We start from the raw sequence: 26,385 nt of genomic DNA, 5'->3' as shown, positions 1-26,385 counted from the left end.
CCCTCCTTTGTAGTGCTGCACCAACCACATTTTGCACCTCCTTTGTCCCCGTGTCCTGGGACTCCCATGGGTGCTATCTGGTGTTCTGAGGGCTTTCTGAAATGCTGCATCCAACTTCACGGCGTGGGACATCCTTTGCATCATGCAGGAACCCACTGGCATGTTCCTAGGGTTCATTTCTTCAGTCTTCGTCAAACCGGGGACTCTTCTTTTGCACCCTCTTCTGGGTTGGCAGAGGCTCCTGCGACTCGGTTGTTTCTTGCAATAATTCCAATAACGAGGTGTAGTGTGTCCTAAGGAAACTTGCAGTACTTCACTCCTGGGCCTGGGGTGGGGTAGTTTACTTACCTTTAGTGTATACTTACTCTCCCAGCGATATTGCACACTCTAGATTTGTCAAGGGGGGAATTCGTGATTCACTTTCCATTTTCTTAGTATATGGTTTGTGTTGCATGTAGACCTATTTTCTCCCATTGCATTCTATAGCATCCCCTATTGTTTTCACTATCCTATGTCTAATTACTTGCCTTATTTTCGTGTCTAGTGTATATATTGTGTAAAATACTTACCTCCAGAAGGAGTATTGACTCTAAGATATTTTTGGTGCTGTGTCACCCAAATAAACTACCTTTATTTTTGGTAACAGTGAGTATTGTCTTGTGTATAAGTACTGTGTAACTATCAGTGGTATTGCATGAGCTTTGCATGTCTCTCAGTTCAGTCTAAGCCGCTCTGCTATAGCTACCTCTATCAGCCTAAGCTGCTAGAACACTACTACATTTCACTGATAAGGGATAAGTGGACCTGGTATAAGGTGTAAGTACCTAAGGTACCCACTTCAAACCAGGCCAGCCTCCTACATTGGTGGTGCAGTGGTAGGATAAGTATTTGCACTTGCTTTACCACTGTGTTTCTAACTTTCTAAAACGTTCTTTAATCTTTAAACTTTGCAACCGTTTTTACAAAGTTCTGAAAAGTTTTCTTCTCTTCTCTATAAAGTTAACTCTATTATTCTACTAACCTTTTAGTCACTTTCCTAAACTTTTTCTATTTCAATATGCCTTCTGTAGAAGCTACCCCTAGAGTTGTCGGAAACTACCTATGAGAATCTAAACTTTAAAAGTTTGAGAGGTCTCTGTATTGAAAGAAGTTTAGGGATTGCGAAGAACACCAATAAGGACTTGCTCTTAAATCTTCTCCTCCAAGATGACCAGGGACTCAGCACTGGTCCAGATCAGACGGGGGGGGGTGTTGAGGAAGACTCCAACCAGGCAGGCTTAGAGTAGCACATTGATAATCCTTCCACTGATTTATCTGTTAACAGACCCCTTGGTACAACTGGGAGTGGTAAGGGTTCACACACTAGTAGGGTTCCCTTCACACTTAGAGGTCACTCCAGTTAGAGATAGATCACCCTCTGCACATTCCCATGTTACCTCTGTGTCAGAGTTATCCCACACATCTAACCCTGAGGACCAGTCCCTAGATAGGGAACTTGGAAAGCTGAGGTTAGAAAAGGCCAGACTGAGGCTATTTTAGCAACAGTTGGCCTTAGACAGGGAATCCTGGGCTGTGGAAAAGGAATTGCAAGGTTTGGGGTTAGTTCCCCATGGTGGCAGCAGCAGTTTCAAAAATTCAAATGGTAGGGAACCTTCATTTTACTCTAGGAATCTGCATACAGTTGTCCCTCCTTGCAAGGATGGTGATTATGTATATAAGTGGTTTGCTGCACTTGACAGGGCCTGTAAAGTTCAGAGGGTCCCTCATGTACAGTGGGCAGCTATCCTGTGGCTATCCTTCTCTGGTAAGGGGAGAGACAAACTCTTTATTGTCAGAGAGGATGATGCAGATAATTACCACATTCTTAAACATGCACTCATAGATGGTCTGAGCTTAACCACTGAACAATACAGGATTAAGGGCCAGATGTAACAAAAAAGGCATTTGCGATTCGGAAATAGCGATTTTTGAGCTATTGCTATTTCTGATTCGCAAAATGCAATGTATCATATTTGCGATTCGGTAATAGCTATTTCTTAAAAATCGCAAATGCTATTACCAAATCGCAAATTGCGACACAGACCCCATTCGCACCTATGGGCCTGTAGGCCCATATTTGTGAATTTTTTGCATTTCCCAAATTACGAACTCCTAACTGGAATTCGCAATTTAGGAAATGCAAAACCCCAGTGTGCTGGGGGCCTAAGCCCCCTCTGCTGCACCCCAAAAAAATATTTCAGGACATGTAAGACACACACATGCCAAAGGGGCATGTGTGCGTTACATGTCAATTTTAAAAGTGCATATTTAATGCATTTTTTTAATTTGCGCATGGTTACCACCAAGTTCAACTTGGTGGTAATAGCGATTCCTTAATGCCAAATTTGCATTAAGGAATTGCTTGTTACATGTGGTTTAGAAATCGCAAATAAGGACTTCTTATTTGTGATTTCTTATTTAGAGAATCGCAATTTGCGATTCTCTAAACAGGCTCGCAAATGAAAGGAATCGCTATTATAAATATATATAAATACTGAAAGGCATTTTTGCATTCGCAAACGGACATTCGTGCACTTTACGAATGCATAAAGGCTTGATACATCTGGCCCTAAGTTCAGAGAGACCAGAAAGGAGTCATCACAGGATTGGACAGACTTTGTAGACTGTTCAGTGAAGGCACTAAAAGGTTGGTTAAATGGCAGTAAGGTGATTGACTATGAAAGCCTATATAACTTGATTCTGAGAGAGCATATCTCGAATAATTGTGTGTCTTGTTGCATCAGTGTCTTGTGAACTCAGATCTGATCTCTCCCCAAGAAAAATCATCAGAGTCTTCTTCAGGCACACAAAAAACCTCTGGGGTGGTGGGTCCAAATCCTCTTCTCACAATAATAAGAAACTTTGGTGTTATTTGTGTAACGCCAAAGGTCACTGGGCAACTGATCCTCATTGCCCAAAAAGAAACACCAAACCTCCCACCAACACAACCCCAACTGCAACTACTATTGCCCTTAGTAATAGCAGTGGTGTTGGGAAGAGCACTGCTAATAGCCAATCAAAGGGTGTAGCCAGGCTCACCATTGGTAATGTAGTTGGGGTTGGACTAGTTAGGGAGATCACTGAGGCTGTTTTAGTCTCTGATGGTGTCATTGACCTAGCCACTTTAGTTGCTTGTGACCTCAATATGGATAAGTACAAGCAGCTACCCCTGCTTAATGGTGTTCAGGTAGAGGCCTACAGGGACACAGGTGCCAGTGTCACAATGGTGATAGACAAACTGGTTGCCCCTGAGCAGCACCTACTTGGTCACCAGTACCATGTGACAGACGCCCATAGCAACACTGTTAGCCACCCCATGGGTGTTGTGAATCTCAACTGGGGGGTGAGAGGGGGAGTTACTGGTCCAAAGAAAGTTGTGGTAGCCACTGAATTACCTGTAGAATGCCTGCTAGGCAATGATGTGGAGACTTCAGCTTGGGCTGAAGTGGAGTTGGAGGCCCATGCAGCAATGCTGGGTATTCCTGGACATACCTTTGCTCTTAACCAGGGTTCAGGCCAAGAAGTAAAGCGGACAGGGAAACTTGGATCCTGGAACAATGGACCAAGTGCTCCCAAAAACTAGGGGTAGGAAGGGCAAACCCTTGTCCACTATCCCTCCCTCCAAGGATGATTCCCCTTTTGAGGAAGAGGAATTCTCTCATTGTGCAGAACCTACACCAGAGGAGCTAGAAGCTGATACAGCTGAGCTTTTGGGTACGGGGGCCTGCCAGACAAGAACTGAGTGTGGCACAGCAAACCTGTCCCACATTGGAGGGTCTCAGACAGCAAGATGTCAAACATCAGAATGGGGATGTCAATGACAGCCGCAGAGTATACTGGGGGAATTATCTCCTCTATATTGAAGCAAGGGACCCTAAACCTGGTGTCACCAGGAGACTGGTCATCCCCCTTCAGTACAGGGAATTCCTCCTAACTCTGGCTCATGACATTCCCTTTAGCTGGACACTTAGGCCAGAGAAAAACATGGGACAGACTTGTTCTACATTTTCACTGGCCCCATATGTTAGAAGACACAAAGGAGTCTTGTCGCTCCTATGTCACCTGCCAAGCCAGTAGCAAGACTGGTGGCACCCCAAATGCCCCCTTAATCCCACTGCCAGTGGTTGGGGTGCCCTTTGAAAGGGTAGGGGTTGATATTGTTGGCCCCCTTAACCCTTCAACAGCTTCTGGCAATAGAGTCATCCTTGTGGTGGTGGACCACACCACAAGGTATCCAGAAGCCATCCCCTTAAGGACCACTACAGCTCTTGCAGTGGCAAAAGCCCTCCTGGGAATCTTTTCCAAGGTGGGTTTCCCTAAGGAAGTAGCATCAGACAAAGGTAGTAACTTCATGTCTGCATACCTCAAAGCAATATGGAAGGAGTGTGGTGTTACCTACAAGTTCACCACCCCTTATCATCCACAAACTAATGGATTGGCTGAGAGGTTTAAAAAAACTCTCAAAGGCATGATTATGGGACTTTCTGAAAAACTTAGAAGGAGGTGGGATGTCCTCTTGCCATGCCTCCTTTTCACCTACAGAGAGGTACCCCAAAAAGGAATAGGCTACAATCCCTTTGAACTCCTATTTGGTCACCCTTTTAGAGGTCCACTTGCTTTTGTTAAGGAGGGTTGGGAACAACTTTTAGAACCTCCAAAGCAAGACATTGTGGACTATGTACTTGGCCTAACAAGTAGAATGGCTGAATACATGATAAGGCCACTAAAAACCTTCAGGCCAGCTTAGAGCTTCAAAAACAATGGAGTTACCAGAAGGTTGTCCTGACAGAGTACCACCCAGGACAGAAGGTGTGGGTATTGGAGCCTGTCTCCCAAAGAGCACTCCAGGACAAATTGAGTTGACCCCATCTCATTGTAAAAAAGAAAGGTGAGGTCACCCATCTGGTGGACCTGGGTACTGCCAGAAGCCCCCTTAGGGTGCTTCATGTGAACAGCCTGAAACCTTACTATGACAGGGCTGACTTAACCATGCTCATGGCTACAGACGAGGGGCAGGAGGAAGAGAGTGACCCTCTTGTTGACCTTTTCTCCAACACTGAAGCTGATGGCTTTGTGGAGGGAGTGGTTCTTGAAGACTGCCTTACTGCTGAGCAGAAAGAAGACTGTAAAAATCTCCTTTGACAGTTTTCTGAACTCTTCTCACTCAGACCTGGTATAACTACTTGGTGTGAACATACAATTGACACCGGAGATAGTTTACCTGTCAAAAGTAAACTTTACAGGCAACCTGACCATGTCAGAGACTGCATAAAAATAGAAGCTATTGAGGCTTCTTTTAGCCCCTGGGCCAGCCCAGTGGTGCTTGTCCCCAAACTGCATAGTAAAGATGGAAAGAGATAAATGTGGTTTTGTGTGGACTATAGGGGTCTTAATACTGTAACCAAAACTGATGCTCCCCCTATACCCAGGGCAGATGAGCTAATAGATACACTGGCATATGCCAGGTATCTAGGCACCTTTGAGTTGACTGCAGGGTATTGGCAGATCAAATTATCAGAGGATGCTAAAGCAAATACTGCATTTTCTACCAACGCAGGGCATTATCAATTCACTGTGATGCCTTTTAGTGTACAGGGATCACCACAGGAAGGTGGTCCCCAAGCAGGTAACCACCACTACACACCCAGGAGGGGGGAGGAGCCGCTTGGGCAAGGGTGTTTATTCCCCTCAACTTAATTTAGGGAGTTCAGTCTTTCTGCCACCCTGGGGGGTCCAAAGAGCACTAGGCACTAGGCATCAAGCATTGCTGATGCCCCCACCTCATTTTAATCAATGGGCACAGTCTTTCTGTTCGCCCACACAAGTGAGGCATCATTTTTACGCTGGATGTTAGGAAATTTGTGCCGGCACAGTGATCCCACACAGAAATGTTAGGAAAATGCAATATGTTTAGCTAAAATTGAGGTTTGCAAGGGATTCAGGGTATGAAAATGTTGGAGGATCTATGCACACCTCCCTGGACTCACCCTAGTGTCTAGTTTTCAGAAATGTCTAGGTTTGGTAGCTTTCCCTAGATGGCCGCCAGCCCCGGGACCAAAAAAGCAGGTTATCCCCTTGCAAAGCCAGGTTGTTTTGTGATAGATAATTTTGATGCCTCCACAATACGTTTTGGCCCGTTTCCTGTTGTGGGCACTAGGCCTACCCAAACAAGTGAGGTACCACTCTTATCAGGAGACTTGGCAAGACGACAGGTAGGTGGAAGTTTGTTGCTACCCATAGATTCCAAAACTTTCCATCACAGAAATGTGAGGAAAATTAGCTTTTTAGACACATTTTGAGGTTTGTAAGGGAATCTGGGTAACAGGACATCATAAGAGCCACACAAATCACCACATCATGGATTCCCCTAGGTGACTAGTTTTCAAAAATGTACAGGTTAGCTAGATTTCCTTAGGAGCCTGCTGAGCTAAGGCCCAAAATCCACAGATAGGCCCATTGCAAAAAAAAGGTTCCTTTGCAGTGGAAAAATGTGAAAAGCCCATGTTGCATTTTGGACCCTTCCCTGTCACGGGCACTAAGCCTACCCACATAAGTGAGGAACCGTTTTTATCAGGATACTTGGGGGAATGCTTGTTGGAAGAACGTTTGTGGCTCCTCTCAGATTCCAGAACTTTCCGATACAGAAATTTGGAGAAAATTTGTTTTTTAGGCAAATGTTGATGTTTCACAGGATTCTCTGTAACAGAACCTGGTGAGAGCCACACAAGTCACCCCATCCAGGATTTCCCTTGGTGTCTAGTTTTCAGAAATGTACAGGTTTTCTATGTTTCCCTAGGTGTCTGCTGAACTAGGGCCCAAAATCCACAGCTAGGCACATTACAAACAAAGGGCCAAAAATGAGAGGTATCCACCTGACCTACCCACACAAGTGAGATACCATTTTTATTAGTAGACTTGGGGAAATGCTAGGTAGAAGGACTTTTTTGGCTTCCCCCAGATTCCAGAACTCTCTATCAGGTCTCGATCTAGCTCACGCCAACCACAACTTAAAGAACTAGGTAGGGCACATATCCCACAGTGGCTAACCCTGCAGGCCAAGGTTTTTTGAGAGTAGAAACATAGACATGCAGTCATTGCCTAGCACAGGCTCCTGCATGCTTCATTTGGTATAAAATGTATTTTACTCTTGACTTATGTCAAAGAATGTGAGATCATGTGTAATTGTTGCTGTAAATCACTTGAAATCATGGTTGAAAACACCACTGATGCAGCTGAACTCAGGAGGATGATTTATTCTGATAAACAGGTCCCCGGGCGAGATACAGGGGAATCCTCTGAGAATGACTGAAGCCATGGGATGACTCATGCTGGTAATGTGGGGGAGCTGTGAGTCAACAAGCCACTGCTGCTAACACACAGAAAAACAGATGATACAACAGGCACATGCAGCTGTAACTATTTACCCTTAACCTAAGAGAAAATAAATACTTTGCCTCTAGGGATACTTACCAGAGCAACCAGGCAACACGTTGTTGGATTCCTGAAAGAAAAAGATCATCACGTTGATTAAGCAACAAGGAAACCAAAAGGAAAGTTATACTTTAAAGCATACCCGACTACCAAAGAACGTACTCATCTTGGAAATTGGAGCCCTAATCATGGTCATGTTTTTGGTGCATAACAATAGTGTTGAGTAAAGTGATGTATAATTGGGGTTTTTGTTCTTTACAGAGATTGGAACACTCACAATAAAGCTTTTGACCTCACAACATCTAATGCACACCGACTTCCATTTACCTCTGTGAGAGAAACCCTCGGCTTATCAAGCACATTTATTTATCTCATGATTTTGGAAAGGTCTCTGTAGTGTGTTGGCCATGGATGTTCGCGTGTCATCAAGCTACCTTCTTCAAATGGATGGGCAGGCCAGAACAATTCCTTTGCTGTCTAGTACTGGATTTAGGATGGAATTGGGACACTTATTTATGGGCAGCAGAATTTGTGCATAACATATGTCCCCCTTTTATTGGATACCATCTACAAGTTACACTGTGGTCTCAGCCCATTCATTCATCAGTCCCAGCAGTAGAAGACCCTTACTCATGTTTACAAAATGAAGATAAACTCCCCAGTGTAGCCTAGCCCAGGCTAAGGAAACTTTAAAAAAATCTGCAGACAAGAAACGAAACCCAGAACCGCCATATGTCCCTGGCAAGAAGGTCTGGCTGTCTACACAACATTTGATATTCCATGGGCGTAAGACATTTTTAGCCAGATATATTGTTCCATAAGAAGTCTTAGACATCATTAATCCTGTGGCGATGAGCTGGTCCTTACAAGCTCATATGAAAATACACCCTGTTTTTAATGTGTCTTTACTTAAGACAGTTACACCAGACACTTGGTTACATACTCCACCTCCGGTAGTCCACATCAGTGATCATGACGAGTATGAGATGAACGCCATTCTGGATTCCAAAAGGTCTTGAGGGCAATTCTACTATTTAGTAGACTGGAAAGCGTATGGTCCAGAAATGTGTTCATGGGAACCCTTCACATACATCATCCAACTAAACCTCACCCAGTGTCTCGAGGGTTGGGACTCATCCTGGAAGGGGGGTACTGTCAGGTCTCGCCCAGGCCCTGCCCCCAACCACAAATTAACAAACTAGACTAGTTATGTTGTAATTTAGTAGTGATTAGATTAAGCATTAGCAGAAGACATCTTGTATTTAGCAACTATTGTGAACATTTTGCGGAATCCATTTGTATTCATGGCAGCCACTTTCTCTGCCACATGCTGCCATGTGCTTGCCATGTGCTCTGTCCTACCTTCTTGTTAACTACTCTTGAAAATCTGTCTAGTGACAAGTTATATTTAGTATCTCCCACTTTCACACATGCCCCGTAAGATCTGCTGCTGTTAGTAATTAGTAACAGACAGTAATGTGTCAACTAGTCCTTGAAAACTGTTAGCCCCTCCTACCTGTCGACTGTGCATTTCTATATGACCTTATATGTATATATCTTGCTTCAAAAATTGTACCACCTTCTTTTAGCCCCTGCGTGGGTATAAAAGGACCATGCTCTCTCAGTTCAGTGTGCTACTTCAAACATTGCCGAAGGGTGCTGTTTGAACTATAGTACCACCTCATGAGGTTTAATAAACTTTGGCCCATATTTATACTTTTTTAGCGCCGCATTTTGATGCAAAAACGGTGCAAACTTACAAAATATAATTGTATTTTGCAAGTGTGCGCCGCTTTTGCGTAAAAAAATTACGCAAATGTGGCACTAAAAAAAGTATAAATATGGGCCTTTGTCTTTAATTTCAGTTTCTGTGCCAACTTCTTCCTATATGGTCTGGGGACTTTGTGCAGAGAAGGGCGAACCCCTTGCACTAGTAGGCCTTGCTGAGGCTTACTTCAACAGGTAGGGTACCTATCCCAAAGTGGCAATCCTTGCAGGTCATGGTTTTTTAAGAGTTGCATGCATGTTTCACTTGTTATAAAAGTGTATTTTACTGTTTAATTATGTCAAAATATTTGAGATCATGTTTAATTGTTGATGTAAATCACTAGAAATCATGGTTGAAAGCACCGATGCTTTCAGTGCATTGCGTTAGGCTATTTCAATATGTTTGTACTTCTGCTCTGATGCACCCTAAACTCAGGGGAATAACTCATTCTGATAATTAGGGCACAGTGTGAGATGCACAGGAGTCCTCAGAGAATGACTGGAGCCGGAGGATGACTCTTCCTGGTAATGAGGTGTAGCTATGTGTCAACAACAAGCAATGTGCTGCTGACATGCAGAAAAACAGTTGGTATCTCAGGTGAATGCAGCGGTAACTATTTATACCGCACCAGAGAGAAAGGAAATGCTTTGGCTCAAGGGATACTTATCAGAGCAACGTGGCACCGTGTCACAGGATTCCTGAAAGAAAAAGATCATCACATCAATAAAACAGCAAGGAAACCAAAAGGAAAGGCCTTCTTTAAAGAATAACAGACTACAAAAGTACTTACTCACCTTGGAAGTACCAGAATCCCGTCACAGGGACCTAGAGAAAAGAAGAAAGAAAGAAACAAGGAACAGTTTAATTTTCTTAAGCAGGGATTGTTGGAAACACAAGTGATTTCCTAACTCCTTAATTATTAGCTAATCAACAGATCAACATAATGTGAAGAAACATTAAGGGGGTTATTACAACTTTGGAGGAAGTGTTAATCCGTCCCAAAAGTGACGGTAAAGTGATGGCTATACCACCAGCCGTATTACGAGTCCATTATATCCTATGGAACTCGTAATACGGCTGGCGGTATATCCGGCACTTTAGACTTTTGGTATACTGTACTGTACTTTGAAAACTTGATATTTGGACACAGACCGACTGCTTTCAGGTTTCAGAAGAGCTCCCAGATTAAAGTCTTTCTGAAAAGAACAGATAATTATAAAGATGTAATCATGGTCATGTTTTTCGGGGCAGAACAATGGTGTTGAGTAAAGTGATGTGCAATTGTGGTGTTTGTTCTGTACAGAGAGTTGAACATTCACAATCAAGCAGTTGACCTTCCAACATCTAGTGCACACCGACTTCTACTCATCTCTGAGGGAGAAATCCTCTGTTTTTTAGGCGTGGTAAAACTGCTCATCCTGGTACACATCACTCCAAGGTGCCTCACAGATACTGGGGAGCCCAAGGGTTAAGCAGGTATGCTGAGGAAGTTCGGAACCACACAGGAGAAATTGCACAACTCACAATTGGTTTACCTGTCGTTAATATTAGGTTGACAACTCACCCAGAAGAGGCACCAAAATCCAAGGACCATCTCTTCTCAGTTGATAGTGCCGCTAGTAGATGCAGATAGCCAGTCATTCTGATAGGTACGGTCTTTGGGCGGGATATGATAAATTTTGTCTCTGCAAGGCCGTCACTTATCTCAAATAAGAGACAGTGACACTAGTTTGGACAATTTCCATCACAGAAATGTGAGGAAAATGTGCTTGTTTAGACACATTTTGAGGTTTGGAAGGGATTCTGAGTAACAGAGCCTGGTGAGAGCTACACAAGTCACCACACCCTGGATTTCCATGGGTGTCTGGTTCTCAAAAATTTACAGGTTTGCTATGTTTCCATAGGTGCCGGCTGAGCTAGGGCTTAAAATCCACAGCTAGGCACATTTTAAAAAAGGGTCAGTTTTCTGTGGAAAAATGTGATGTGCCCACACTGCATCATGAGCACTAGGCCTACCAACACAATTGAGGAGGAGTCTTAAGGGAATGCTGGATGGAAGGAACGATGTGGCTTCCCTAGGATTGCAATGCAGGAATATGAGGAAAATGTGTTTTTTAGACATATTTTGAGGTTTCCAAAGAATTCTGAGTATCAGAACCTGGTGAAAGCCAGACAAGTCTCCCCATTCTGGATTACCCTGGATATCTAGGTTTCCCTTGGTACCACTGAGCTAGGTCCTAAAATCCACAGCTAGGCATCTTGCAAAAAAAGGATCCGTTTTCAGTGGAAACATGTGATGTGTCCATGTTGCGTTTTGGGCACATTCCTGTCACAAGTACTAGGCCTACCCACACAAGTGATTCCAGAACAGTCAGTAACAGAAATGTGAGGAACATGTGTTTTTTTGAGAAATTATGAGGTTTGCAAGGAATTCTGGGTGACAGAACCTGGTGAGAGCCAACCAAGTTACCCCATCCTGGATTCCCCTGGGTGTCTAGTTTTAAAAAATTTACAGGTTTGCTCGGTTTCCTTAGGTGACGAATGAGCTAGGGCCCAAAATCTACAGCTAGGCACATTCCATAAAAGGGTCACTTTTCAGAGGAAAAAAGTGATTTCCCTATATTGTGTTTTGGGTTATTTCCTGTTGCCGGCACTAGGCCTACCCATACAGGTGAGGTACCATTTTTATTGGAAGACTTGGGAGAATGCTGGGTGGAAAGAAGTTTGAGGCCCTCCTCAGATTCCTGAACTTTCTATCACAAAAATGTGTTTTTTAGACAGATCTTGAGGTTTGCAAAGGATTCTGGGTAGACAAAATGTGGTAAGAGCCCCACAAGTCATCACATCGTGGATCGCTCTAGGCGTCTAGTTCTCAGGAATATACAAGTTTGCAAGGTTTCCCTAGGTGCCGTCTGAGCTACAGTGTCCATTTTCAGTGGAAAATTGTGATGTGTGCATGTTGCGTTTTGGAGGATTTCCTGTTGCGGGCATTATGCTTACCAACACAAGTGAGGTACCATTTTTATCAAGAGTTTTGGGGGAATGCTGGATGGAAATAAGTTTGTGGCTCCCCTATGATTCCAGAACTTTCTACCACAGAATTGTAAGGAAAATGTGTGTTTTGTAGACAAATTTTGAAGTTTGTAAAGGATTCTGTGTGACAGAACCTGGTGAGAACCACACGTCACCCAATCCTGGATTCCTGTGGGTATGTTTTTTCAAAATATGTGCAGGTCTGCTAGGTTTCCCTAGGTGCTGGCTGAGCTAGGGCCCCGAATCCACCGCTAAGCACGTTACAAAAAAAGAGTCACTTTTCATTGGAAATACGTGATGTGCCCATGTTGTGTTTTGGGCTGTTTCTTGCACAGACACTAGGCCTACCACACAAGTGAGGGATCATTTTTATCAGTAGAATTGGGAAAACGCTGAGTGGAAGGAAGTTTGTGACTCCCCTCAGATTCCAGGACTTTCCATCAGAAAAAAAGAGGAGGACAATTGTTTTTTTAGAGGAATTGTGGGATTTACAAAGGATTCTAAGTAGAAAAATGTGGTAAGATCCCCACAAATGACCCCATCCTGAATTCCCCAAGGTCTCTAGTTTGCAGAAATATACAGTTTTGCTAAGTTTCACAAGGTGCCAGCTAAGCTACAGCCCAAAATCAACAGCTAGGCACATTGCAGATAAAAGGTCAGTTTTCTTTGAAAAAATTTGATGTGTCCTAGTTGCATTTTGGGCCTTTTCCTGTCATGGGTACTAGGCCTACCCACACAAGTGTGGTACCATTTTTATTGTGAGACTTAGATGAACACAGAATAGTAGAACAAGTGTTGTCACCAATTGTCTTTCTCTACCTTCGTGCTTTCCAAATATAAGACAGTGTGAAAAAAAGAAGTCATTTTGAGAAATTACCTCTAATTCACATACTAGTATAGGTACCCACAGATTCAGAAATGTGCCAATGACCACTGCTTTTAAACGCTATATTCAGTGCCTATTATGTAAATACAGAGGTTTCCTTGACACCTACTTTTCACTCTTCATATTTTACTAACTAAAAGAATTGCTTTATACCCGGTATACAATGAAAAACAATTGCAAGGTGCAGCTCAGTTATTGGCTTTGGGTTCCTCAGGGTATTGGTGAGCCTAAAATCCCTTTATAAATATCCCCACAACCAGCAGAGTCCAACAGACATAATGATATATTGCTTTTGAAAACCTGCCATAGTTAGAAACAGTTACAGATGAAAATGTAGGCAACAGTGGCTGTTTTTTATCTCAAGTTCAATTTTTTTTTCATTTCAACTGTTACTTTCTATAGGAAAACCTTGAACGAGCTACACAAATGACCCCCTTAATTTACAACTTTGTCTACTATTCAGAAATATATATCTTCCCGGGATCCCCGTTGGTTTTAGACTTATTTCTACCATTAACTGGAACATGGTTGAAAGCACAAAAAATCGGAAAAATGGGCTATGCCCCAGTCAAATTCAAAAACTGTGCTTAAAAATGTGGTTCTCTGACTCAAGTCTGCCTGTTCCTGAAAGCTAGGAAGATGGTGATTTTAGTACCACAAATCCTTCTTTGATGCCATTTACAGGGAAAATAAAGACACTTTCTTAGGCAGCACTTTTTTCCCATTTTTCGCAAAAGACCCAAAGTTTAGCTGTATTTTGGTTAATTTCTTGGTCCCCTCCAGGGGAATCTACAAACCCTGGGTACCTTTGGAATCTCCAGGATGTAGGGAAAAAAAGGCTGCAAATTTGGTGTGGATACCTTCTGTGGACAAAACGTTCTGGAGGCCTTAGTGCAAACTACCCCAAATAGGCAAAAAAACGTTTAGCACAGGGGCGAAAGGCTTAACAGCGAAGGTGTTTATCATCAGTGTGGGCTTGAGTTGCTTGATACAGGAAACACAGGAACTATTATGGGCCAATACCAATTGGTGAAAGCTGGGGCACCCTGCCAGTGACCATCAACCTACAGCACTACTGTAATAAATGTTATGTCTGTATCTCCATTAAGTTTAATGTTTACACATGTTTGTGTATTATTTGTTTATCTTTGTTAACATTGAATAATTGTTTAATTAGAAAAAGTTTATCAATAAGATGCCTTTTAAAGCTGGAAGGGCTGTCTGTGGAGCCAGATTCAACCCCTAAGCCCACTGTAAGTGCCACTGTGCTGCCTGAATAATTATTGTACATATGGCATTAAAGTTGGCTTATTTAAACACTAAAGGCCTTAATAATTATACTAGCTCTGCAAGAAACCCATCTTAAGAACGGGATGAAAATCTCATGTTGCATTTGGATTAGGGGTGGGCAGAACTCACAGTTTCACTGTGTGGAATTCCCTGAAGGAGCATAAGCTGTCACATCCTCATGCTGATGTTTAGCACCGCAAGCTTGTTCTACACTTAAAAATCAGGGTGAACAGCACCACGTGGCACGATGCTGCTTGAGAAGGTTTTGCTGCTGCTCAAGCAGATTTTCTACTCAAGTGGAAGGTTTCACACCATGAATGGTCACGACCACATGCCACTGTTCGTGGTGAGAAAATCTTGTTGGTGCCCTCCAGCACCCAAAATTTGTGCTAGGTGGTTCTCTGAATTTGGCTGGAACTCCGCATTACAAGCACAAAGAGGAGTGGCCAAAATTCCATCAGCTCTGTTAGCAGAGTGGAATTTATTGCCCACTCCTAATTTGGATCCTCCTCTAAAACCAAACACAATAGGGTTACATTCTAAGGCACAGTAGGTGTTAGTCGTCGCTCACATAAAATTGATAAAGAGGGCAGATATGTCACAGTAATGGGCATACTGCAAGGCAGGAAGTTGACTGTGGCCATCGTCTTTGCCCAAATGCGATCCCAGATGCCTTTCTGTTATCATTATTCAATGGATTAGGGGACACACCAATCAGAGACCTAGTAAATAATCATGATTTTACCTCAGTGTGGGACCTGGTATTGCTATTATTGGGAGGATCTTCCAGTGGCCCTGCAGCTTTCTCCTAAGAGCTTAAGTAGGTACTGGAAGATATGGGCCTTAGAGACACATGGAGGGAGCAACACACAACACAACTATACTAAACTTTCTTCTTACATCCAAATAGATCATATTCTGGAAAGGACTATGCACTTGTTAGAAATGTGCTCATGCCTGCAATTACCATTACTAGGATGGGCTTGATAATTCACTCAGGTCATACCCCTATAGAATTGACAATGACTTGAGAACTGGTGACTGCTCCCAATCAGATATTACATCTGGAGATCTTCAAAGACACAGTATTGAAATCAGAATTACATGAACACATTACTGACTACTTTAAAAATAGCCTTCCCATAGATACCAGCCATAAATTAATTTGGGATGCCTTCAAGGCAGTTATCAGAGGTAGATGCTCAGTCATCATAACTAAGATTAAACACTGAGAAGTGCAGAATGAAAACAGCTAGCGGAATCCTTAGTTCAAGCAGAGAAGAACCTCAAAGAAAACTCAAAAGAACATTGCAACGTAACATAGTGACCATAACGGACAACTTGAAAATGATAATCACTAATAAGTCTGAGCTTCAGATTATGGGTGCACACATACTATCATTGCAATAAGGTAGGTGTAAAAGTAGCAAGACAAATTTTGCCCTGGTTTAGACTTTGGCGGAGAGGGTACTCCTTTGCATCTCTACTAAAGCAAAACACTACCTGACTTATTTAGAGCTTCAGTATGTAAAGAAGGAGGCGATTCTGTCTCTGCTGCCTACATACATCTCCAACAGCCTGTCAGAGTTAGGGCCACCAACGATTTGGCCATGTGTCTGCTCGCTCTTTTTAGAGTGGGCAAACACATGGCCAGTTTTCACTGTCCATCACCACCAGGTAAAACCAGCACAATGAAAACTGTTAAATGCCCCCTCGCCATAACTGTATTTCCTTTCACAGTTTTGAGATGTTGGTCTCTCCTGCCCCCACTCACCCTCCCAGTACCAAATGCCAAACAGACAGAGCTACTCTGTTTGTGAACTGTCTTACAGAGTGTAGCCAGCATGATTATGTTATGCACAAGTTATACAAGGGAGTGCCCGGCTATGAAAGTTCACAAAGCTTTCTTTTATTTAAAGGTTTCTCTTTTTAGTGAAAGGCATCGATAAAATGTGGCTTTTTCTCTTCCAAACAAACAAACAAGTGTAGTCTACTTTATTAGTATGAGGGTAGGCAACTCCCTCATGTGTCCCACCACTAAGCTCCTACTGCAACACATTTTTAGAAGGGGAGCCATCAAGACCTAGTTGCAAATTGTCTTGTATCTTCATTGTATGCAAGCTCTAAATTATTCTGGAAAATGTTTCTCAATCAGTTATTCACTTCAGCAGAGGAAACTAATATAATTATTGGTGTACAAGTAAGTTCTAATTCTGGCAGCAACTCAATCACAAGAAAATTCACTATTACACTAATTTGACCTTAGTTAAAAAGAAAACTTTTTTTTTCATCTACATGGACCTACACACTATCTGTCATACCATGACTAAGTTGAAACTGTGGTTCTGCTAGAGCTTAAGGCAGATCCCATGTTTGCTTTTTTCAACTCTTTCTTAGGTTGTAAGAAATATACACAAAAGTCATACGTACAATCTATTTACATTCTTGACAATATACAACAATAAACATGCCTATTAGAGCATAATACAAATCAAAATGAATCAAATCATGTGATGTCCTCAAAGTGTATTCCACCACCATTCCACATCCTTTCCCCTATAACAACTGCCTATTTCCCACTTGGTCTGGCAGGTGTGGCAGAAAAGAAAAGGAAAGTGGAAAGGAGACAGACACAAATTACGAATGCAAGAGTTTATATACATATCTTGGAGTAATGTGTTAAATGGCCACCCCTGTGTGGTACACTTTGCTTTTGAACCAATGCATTGAGGGGGATAATACCCTGTGCTTTCAAAATCCCTGTCTGTACCATGAATTTGAGGCATGGAGACATGTGGATATTGCTCAGCTCCTATCATCATCCTTCCCGCTCTAAACTCCTTTGAAACCAAGTCAGATGCCAGGGCAAACATGATCCCCTTAGCCAAGAAGTTTAGAAAATTAACAGTAAGCCAAGAATTATGAACAGCACTCATTACTGGGAGCATTATGAGGCCAAGGGAAGTTATGCTTTGAGCATACCTAACAGTTTAGGTACTTTTGCAGTTTAGTGAATAGTTAACTGTCTATGGGCCTGATTTAGTGTTTGGCGGAGGGTCTTGCTCCATCACAAATGTGATGGATATCTCATCCTTCATATTACCATCTCCATAGAGTATTAGGGGATTGTAATAAGGTGGATGGGATACCCGTCACATTTGTCACAGAGTAACCCACTTAGTCTTCAATCAAGGAATGGGTGGGGTGGGTTCCTGCCTTACAATCTAAACTCATCGCATATTTTCAGCACTCTGCCCCAAATTCCCTGGAAATGTGGCAGCCAATCCTTCAGTTTGTATATCAGCCTTCTCATGCATATCATCCAACCAGCTTCACAATGTAGATACTGGGTCTGATTTCTAATACCTAAATTCCCAATCTTAACCATTGCCAGTGCTGTGGAAAGCCAAAACTTAGGACCAGATTCACTAACATTTTCTGCTGTGTTTGCATCAAAAAACTGATGCAAACCAGCCCGATCTTTTTGTTATTTAGGGCCAGATGTAGCAATTTCCGATTTGCAAAATCGGATGCAGTACGGTGTCTCAGACACCACCTACGAGTCGCTATGGGGTCTCAAAGACCCACCTCATTAATATTAATGAGGTGGGTCGCATTTTGCGACCCCATAGCGAGTCCCTGCACTCACAGGGATGGTGGCCTGCTGAAGTCAGCAGACCTCCATGTCTGTGACTGCTTTTTAAATAAAGCAGTTTTTTATTCCTTAAAGGAAAACGAGTTGCAAAATAAAAAAAAATAACAAAACCATTTGGTTTCAGTTTTCCAGAATAGGCAGTGGTCCATTGGACCACTGCCTGCTCTGAAAAACCCTTTTTGGCAACATTCACAAAGGGGAAGAGGTCCCATGGAGACCCCTTCCCTTTTGCGAATGGGTTACCACCAGTGTGACACTGGTGATAACTGCGAATTGCTTTGCGACCGCATTCGCTGTCACAAAGCAATTTAGCATAGCGAGACGAGTCGCAAATAGGAAGGGGACACCCCTTCCTATTTGCGAGTCGCATTCACAATTTGCAAGTCGTTACCGACTCGCAAATTGTGAATGAGCTTCGCATTCGGCATTTTGCATGGCGCAAACTGCGAAATGCTTTCTACACCTGGACCTTCTTCTTCTTTACTTACTTGTTTTGAGCTGGAAAGTTACCTAAAGTAACAGACTTCACTGCAAAGTGCTGCTTTGTGTTACTTAGCCTCAAGGAGCTGTTACATGGGTGATCCATAGGCATTCCTACGCAATCACTAATGCCTTTTGAAGCAAAACCCTATATATCACACATATGAGATAGGGGTTTGTGTCAAAAATGAACACCACTTGAAAGCAGACATTAAAAGAGAACTGTTTTCATGTATCCTTTTTATTCCAACTTTGCATGTGTGTTGTACTGTACAGCACAAGTACAACACAGGACAACTTTTAAAGTTTGTCTAGGTATGCTATTTTGTACTGGATGGGAACTCATCCAGTGCAAAATCTATGCTCAACATACTTACATACCCTTGTACTATGGCAAAAAGGTTTGTGAGTGGAGCTTGATAGCAAGATTCTGTGCTGGAGGTAGGGAGGGGGGAGAAGAGAGCCATATCTCTGTAAATATGGCAGTATGTGGCACTCTCCTGCTCTCTCATTCTAACGCAAGTCAGGGGAACATTTTGGCTGCTACCCTCTACTGCATCAGAATTTATAAAATCTGATCCCTGGCATGGTGTGCTAAATGAGTGGTCTGAGGTTTCATGTAAGAGTACCATCTGCGCTGAAAGATCTAGCCGCCCTTCCAGATCTACCTTCATTGTATGAGCGCCATGTTAAAATGAATGATCCATTGAAATTAATAGCAGTGTATGGTGGCTGTTTCCTAGCACTCTTACTATTTAAACTTCACATTGATGATGTAGGTATGCTATTATTAGCTCCAAGTAGGGGGCTTTCAAATGGTTCTATATGTCATTGAGGAGAAACATATAGACCTGCCAAAATATTGTGGCTAACAAATCGAATACCACAATATTGTGAAGGTTAGTATATAAAGGTAAGAATGCATTATGTATATGTTTTTCTATTCTACAAAACTAGCCAAAAGGCAGCAGAAAGATGTACATGATCAAAGGCAAGCTTAACGTTCAGAGCTAAGTATATATTTACACTTTTTAACTACTCATCTGTAATCCTTAAAGCTGTATTATAATCAAACATTGTGCATGTTCCTCAAGAAATTATGATTGTGCATGTTTTACACGTGCCGTAATAAACTTATCTGTTGTAATACAAAATGCACTTTTGGTTACTGTATCTTAATAAAAAAAATTGCTGCGTGATATAGCCCTCAGCTGTAGGGATAGAAAAGTGCAAACCAGGTGGCTTAATATATACATGTATACATGACTTCCTCCATATTCTTACCAGACAAGTAATGATTCACTCTGCCTAGAACATGGGTTGACACCTGGTGGTGATTACATTGAGATGGCGACTTTGATTTTTTGTCTTACGTTCTCTCCTGTATTCTCATCTACCTTGTACTGTTAAATTGTACTAGGCATGATTTATTCTGCGGAACCCAACATCTTTCCTAAGTTTGTGTCTTTTACGAGAACTGCAATTCGTCAAGAACGGTATTGACATGCCCAAGAACTGCTGAAAAAGCCAAGTCAAGAAAAGATTATTACAGAGGTTAACCGATGGTACACAGAGGGCTCTTGAAATCATTCTCACTGTCAAACCGCTATTAAATATTGAATTGTATTTACAATTTGTTTCCAAATCCCATGGCACAAACATTGTTAACTTAATGAATATTTTATATCCTTCCATGGAATGATTTCAAGCAACAATGGGGAAACTTAACACCCCTTATTCTTCTTTTATCTCTGGCACTGGATAGGGAAGAAAAAAAGAAAAAAAGGATAATCCTTCATTTCAAGAAGACTGGACGGGAAGAGCACATTGAACGTTAAGAGACCAGATGCATGATATTTATTTAATGCATACTGTTAGAGTTGAAGGGGCTAATAAAACTACTAGTTTTGCAAAATTGTTGTGTTGTGCACTTGTTGGCTTGAAATATGCGTGATCAAATGTGAAACAAACCTATAATAGCAGAAGATACATGTTATTATGAAGAATATCGCCAATAAGATGAATTAGATTTTTTTCCAAAAACATGCATTTTTATGTCACTTTACTAAGAATAAATCCGAAACAAACGGAATCAATTAATTACCATTTCAGAGATTAGAGATCATCATTATAATCTTAGGATCAACAAAAGTAATGCCTCCAGTATTTTTGTATTGTCAAGAGTGCACAAACACCGCCAATCTGTTGCTGCAGCATGTTTAGCGGGATGCGAAGTGCTGCTATCATAACTTTCTGACTATTAGACCTGACCTGACAGCCTTAAGGTGGTCATCCTCAAACTTTTTGGGTGCCTCCCTCCACTTTTATGACACTGTTTTTGCTGGTTTTAGGACTCTGCGCACTTTACCACTACCAATGCTAAAGTGCATATGCTCTCTCTCTTAAACATGGTAACATTGGTTCATCCCCAGTTGTCATATTTGATTTACTTATAAACCCCTAGTAAAGTGCAGTACATGTGCCCAGGGCCTGTAAATTAACTGCTACTAGTGGGCTTGCAGCACTGATTGTGCCACCCAAATAAGTAGCCCCTTACCCATGTCTCAGGCCTGCCATTGCAAGGCCTGTTTGTGCAGTTTCACTGCCACTTTAACTTGGCATTTAAAAATACTTGCCAAGCCTTAAACTCCCCTTTTTCTACATACAAGTCACCCCTTAGGTAGGCCCTAGGCAACCTATAAGTAGGGTGCTCTGTAGGTAAAAGACAGGACATGTACATATGTGTTTTATATGTCCTGGTAGTGAAGACTTCGTTTCCACTACTGTGAGACCTGCTCCTTTCATAAACTAGCATTAGGACTGCAATCCTATACTTTTTTGAGTGGTAGATTCTGATCTGAAAAGGGTAACCAGGTCATATTTAGTATGACCAGAATGGTGCTAGAAAATCCTGCTTATTGGTGAGGTTGGATTTTATATTATTATTTTTGAACTGCCACTTTTAGAAAGTGAGCATTTCTCTCCACCTAAAACCATCTGTGCCTTGCAGCCAGTCTCCAATCAACATCTGTGCTGTGCTGGTTGACAGCTCCTTTGTGCATTTCACCAAGACAATCACAAACACAGGACACTCAGTCACATCTGCATTCATCTGCATACTGAATGGGTCTTCCTGGACTGGAAGGGAGGAGGGCCTGACACATTTTCAAGGTCAGCGGCCTGCCCTCACACAAAGGACTGATAACCCCCTACTGGGACCCTGTTAGACAGGACTGGGCTGAAAAGGGAACTTGTGCACTTCAAAACCACTCTTTGAAGTCTCCCCCACTTCAAAGGCATTTTTGGTTACAAAAACTGGGTCTCTGACCCACCTAGTCAGACACTTCTGGACCTACACCTGCACCCTGTCAGAAGATGCCCAAAGGACTCATCTGGACTGCTTTGTTGGAAAGGACAGTTGCCCTGCTGTTGCTCTGCTGCCCTGCTGGCCTCTGACTTTGCTGGAAGGACTCTGCCTTCCCCAAAAGTGCTTGGATTGAGCTTTCCTCCTGTTTCTAAAGTCTCAGGACCAACAAAGACGTCATATCTTTAAGAAAGTCCTTCTGCATCAAAATTTGAAGCACCGCCTGCAGAAATCGGCAAAAGCCTGCATTGCAGCTGAGAAATCACTGCACAGCTGATCGGAATGACGCAGCACTGACTTCCCGGCTGGGAATTCTATGCAGCGCCTGCCTTGCGATGGAAAATTTGACGCATTGCCTATCGGATCGACACAACGCCTACTCCTTTGCCCAGCGCATCAAGGATTTTCCACACATCGTCACTGGGTGTCAAAATATCCCTGCATCACAGTGAGGAACCAAGATTGCACACCGAAAAACAATGCAAACCCTTGCAGAGTTGAAAGAAACAACACATTGTCTGTGCCGCGCTAGAAAAGCTGACACAACACCTTATTTTTCCATGCATCTCTTCCTCTGTGGTCTCCGTGCGTCGTTATTCTTGACGCATACCAGGTGCTGTGTGTAACAAAGAAACAATTGTTAATTTCTAAGGATTGAGACTCTTTTAAACCTGTTAAAAGTGATATTTCAACTTGTGCTTATTGGATTTTTGTCATTTTAACCATATTTTATTCTGATAAATATCTATTTTTCTAAACCTGTGTGGTGTATTTTTGTGGTGTTTTGACTGTGCTACGGTATAATTTATAGGACAAATATTTTACACATTGCCTTCTAAGTTAAGCCTGACTGCTCAGTGCCAAGCCACCAAAGGGTGAACACAGGATAATATGAATTGTGTCATGATTTACCTTGACTAGGATTGTGCTCCCATTTTGTACATGGTTATATACCTCTGCCAGCTAGAGACCCCATTTTTAGCATTGACCTAGTAGCCAGTTTGACACAGGCTATCACGTCATATTGATGGTCGTGGAGTCCCATTTAGGCCATTCCTGGGAGGGAAAGCGCACAATAGGTGCCTCATGCAAGAGACATTTATTTGCAAGTTGTGGCATTTTTTTCCAAAAAATATCCTCCCCGTTTGAGATTTGTAACCCGATTTTATTTTTGGATGAGCCCCTGTGCCTTTAGCGGTCAAAAGCTGCTTTAAAATTTTTTGGGCGCTCTTTGAATGCAAATACTTTCATGAAGTCTGCTGTCCCTTGCATTTCTCCATGTCTGCATGCACCACCATTCAGAACTTGGAAAAAGGACTAGTGCCACAAATGAGGCGCATGGCAGCAATTTCTGCACCAGTGCAGGAGGAGAGTACAGAAATGTGCTGTATCTTTTAGATCTGGTGCATTTCTGCCCTTTTCCGGTGGCACAGGGTGGCACAGCCAGTCACTTGCTGCACCACTCTGCGCCACTGGGCCTTGTAAATATGGCCCTTAATGCCTGATTCTCAAACTGCACTATGTAATATGTTTTGTTTCATAAAACACATACTACACACAAAGCACATGTGGTGTTCAGTGCTCTGCCGGTCCTATCTTTTTCTTTCTGTGAAGAGTTCTTCACCCCAACTGTGGAGTCTCCCCATAAGTAAGTATATTTTCTAGTTGCAAATATGGAAGGTGCAAAGAGAAGTGGATGGGAAAAAAGCATACTTTAGTACTAAAGAGGAAGGAATTAGAGAAGAGTTAGGAGGGGGTTAGGGTTTTAGAGTAAATTCAGTCACCCACAAAAGAGTAAAACCATTGCAGCGCCACTTTTCTTAAATATGTCCCTTACTCTTGAGCCCCTTAGCTGCCCCCTAACACCACCATGTGTGTGCTGTATTTAAAATACGGTAGACCATGGTGGTAGTTAGGAAACTAGAGACAGAAGTTTTTGACACTAGTCTGAAACTTTGGTGGATTAGTGTAAAAAATGTTGACGCTAATCTGACAAAGCTCATTGAGGTCCATTGTAATCAATGGTGTGCCTCCTTTTAACTCCTGCTCTAAGTGCCGAAGAAATGAGACAAAGAAATCACTTTGCACCATTTTTTCAACCCCCCTAACAGGAGAACACCCCCTTTGTATACATTATGCATGCACTGCGCCACTTTGTAAATATGGCGCTTTGGCCTCATTGGGTTACATTAACGTAAAAACAATTATGCTAATGTGGCACAAGGTAGCGCTAGAGGCTCTTAAATATGCACCTAATACTATTGAAATTTGCCAACTACACTTCTGTGGTTACTATAGCCCAGTTTTAAGAATAGCAGTGTCTAGCACCACACATGGTCAATCTATGGTATTGCAACAACTTTAAACAGAAAATAATGGAGCCAGCATCTTTCCAAACAAAACATTCAAATAATTTTATATAAAATTGCTTTTAATCACAACTCATTTGATTTGTTTACTGATTAAAAACATTTTGAATTTCATATAATTGAGCTTCAAATTTGATTTGATATTATAAAATTGAATAGCGATTCTTTTAGTACAAGGCTAAACTCACTGCACAAAAATGTAAATTCCTTATATGAACCTATTTTAGAAATTAAAGCATTGTTTATGTGTGTCTTCATGAAGAGTAAATTCACAAATCATAAAGACTTACATCTAACACTATTTTCAATACTTGCAACACAACTCGTAATATCATGAGTGTTTGCCTTCAACTCCAGCTCCACCACCCTTCCACACCAGATCTGAATTATACTAACAATCAATAACAAACATGCTGAGCTCATGCAAAAGGTTTCCACACAACCAAATTCTTTCCTGCCTTGACTGTGTACTGGGCCGTGTTTGTGGGCTTGCCCCTTATTTCGAGGAGGAATGATTTGAGCAGGAGAAAAGAGGCAATTTACAGGCCAAGGATACACATCTTTGGGATTTCTAGACAAGCTGTCCTTTCCAGATACCCCTACTCAACTGATATATTCTTGTACATAGTTGCAGAGTGGGAGCTGGAACTAGATTTACCCACAGGCAGCTCCCCAGCTACCAAGCTACCCCAGCCTATGTGAAAGTAGAAGCTGCACTCTGTTTTTTGACACTAGCTTTTTCACAAAAGTGTCCTGTGACACTCTTGGCATCTCCTGTGATAGACATTGTTCTAACTATGAACCTGCACTATAATGATGATGTCCTTTTCATGCCTTGGTCGGTAGTAGTTCTAGCGAGGGTTGTTGTTAAGTTGAGAAGATCCTGTAATAGTGAGTAGGCATCACGTTTACCACATCTGCCCCACAAATTGTGTGATCCAGCCCTGTCCTCCCCAGCCCTTCACACCTATTTCCAAAGGGAGAGGGTGTAACACCATCTCTCAGAGGAAATCCTTTGTTCTGCCTTCCTGGGACTGGGCTGCCAAGACCCCAGGATGGCAGAAACCTGTCTGAGGGGTTGGCAGCAGCTGCAGTGGAAACCCCGGAAAGGCAGTTTGGCAGTACCCGGGTTCTGTGCTAGAGACCCGGGGGATCATGGAATTGTCCCCCCAATACCAGAATGGTATTGGGGTGACAATTCCATGATTTTAGACATGTTACATGGCCATGTTCGGAGTTACCATTGTGACGCTACACATAGGTAGTGACCTATGTGTAGTGCACGCGTGTAATGGTGTCCCCGCACTCACAAAGTTCGGGGAATTTGCCCTGAACAATGTGGAGACACCTTGGCTAGTGCCAGAGTCCCCACACACTAAGTAACTTGGCACCTAACCTTCACCAAGTGAGGGTTAGACATATAGGTGACTTATAAGTTACTATGTGCAGTGAAAAATGGCTGTGAAATAACGTGGACATTATTTCACTCAGGCTGCAATGGCAGGCCTGTGTTAGAATTGCCTGAGCTCCCTATGGGTGGCAAAAGAAATGCTGCAGCCCATAGGGATCTCCTGGAACCCCAATACCCTGGGTACCTAAGTACCATATACAAGGGAATAATACAGGTATACCAGTGTGCCAATGAGAATTGGTAAAATTAGTCACTAGCCGGCAGTGGCAATTTTAGAAAGCAGAAAGAGCATAAACACTGAGGTTCTGGTTAGCAGAGCCTCAGTGATACAGTTGGGCACCACACAGGGAACACAAACAGGGCATACATTATGAGCACTGGTGTCTTACCCAGCAGGATCCCAGTGACACAAGGGCAAAAACAAACATACATACAGTGAAAATGGGGGTAACATGCCAGGCAAGATGATACTTTCCTACACCACCAACAGCCAAAAGCTACCCGCTGTTGTAGAAAGGCATATCAGGGACTATCTGTGTGACATGGGCACAGATTGATAAAAAAGGGCTAAGGAACGTATTGCAACCATTGCTGGATGGGGCGGGAAAATGCATCTCATTCTTTGAGAAGAACACTGCAGGGGTAAACCTGGTGATAGG

Source organism: Pleurodeles waltl, chromosome 3_1, assembly GCF_031143425.1.
Source record: "Pleurodeles waltl isolate 20211129_DDA chromosome 3_1, aPleWal1.hap1.20221129, whole genome shotgun sequence".
NCBI classification, from domain to species: domain Eukaryota; kingdom Metazoa; phylum Chordata; class Amphibia; order Caudata; family Salamandridae; genus Pleurodeles; species Pleurodeles waltl.
Note: the sequence above shows the minus strand (reverse complement) of the source record.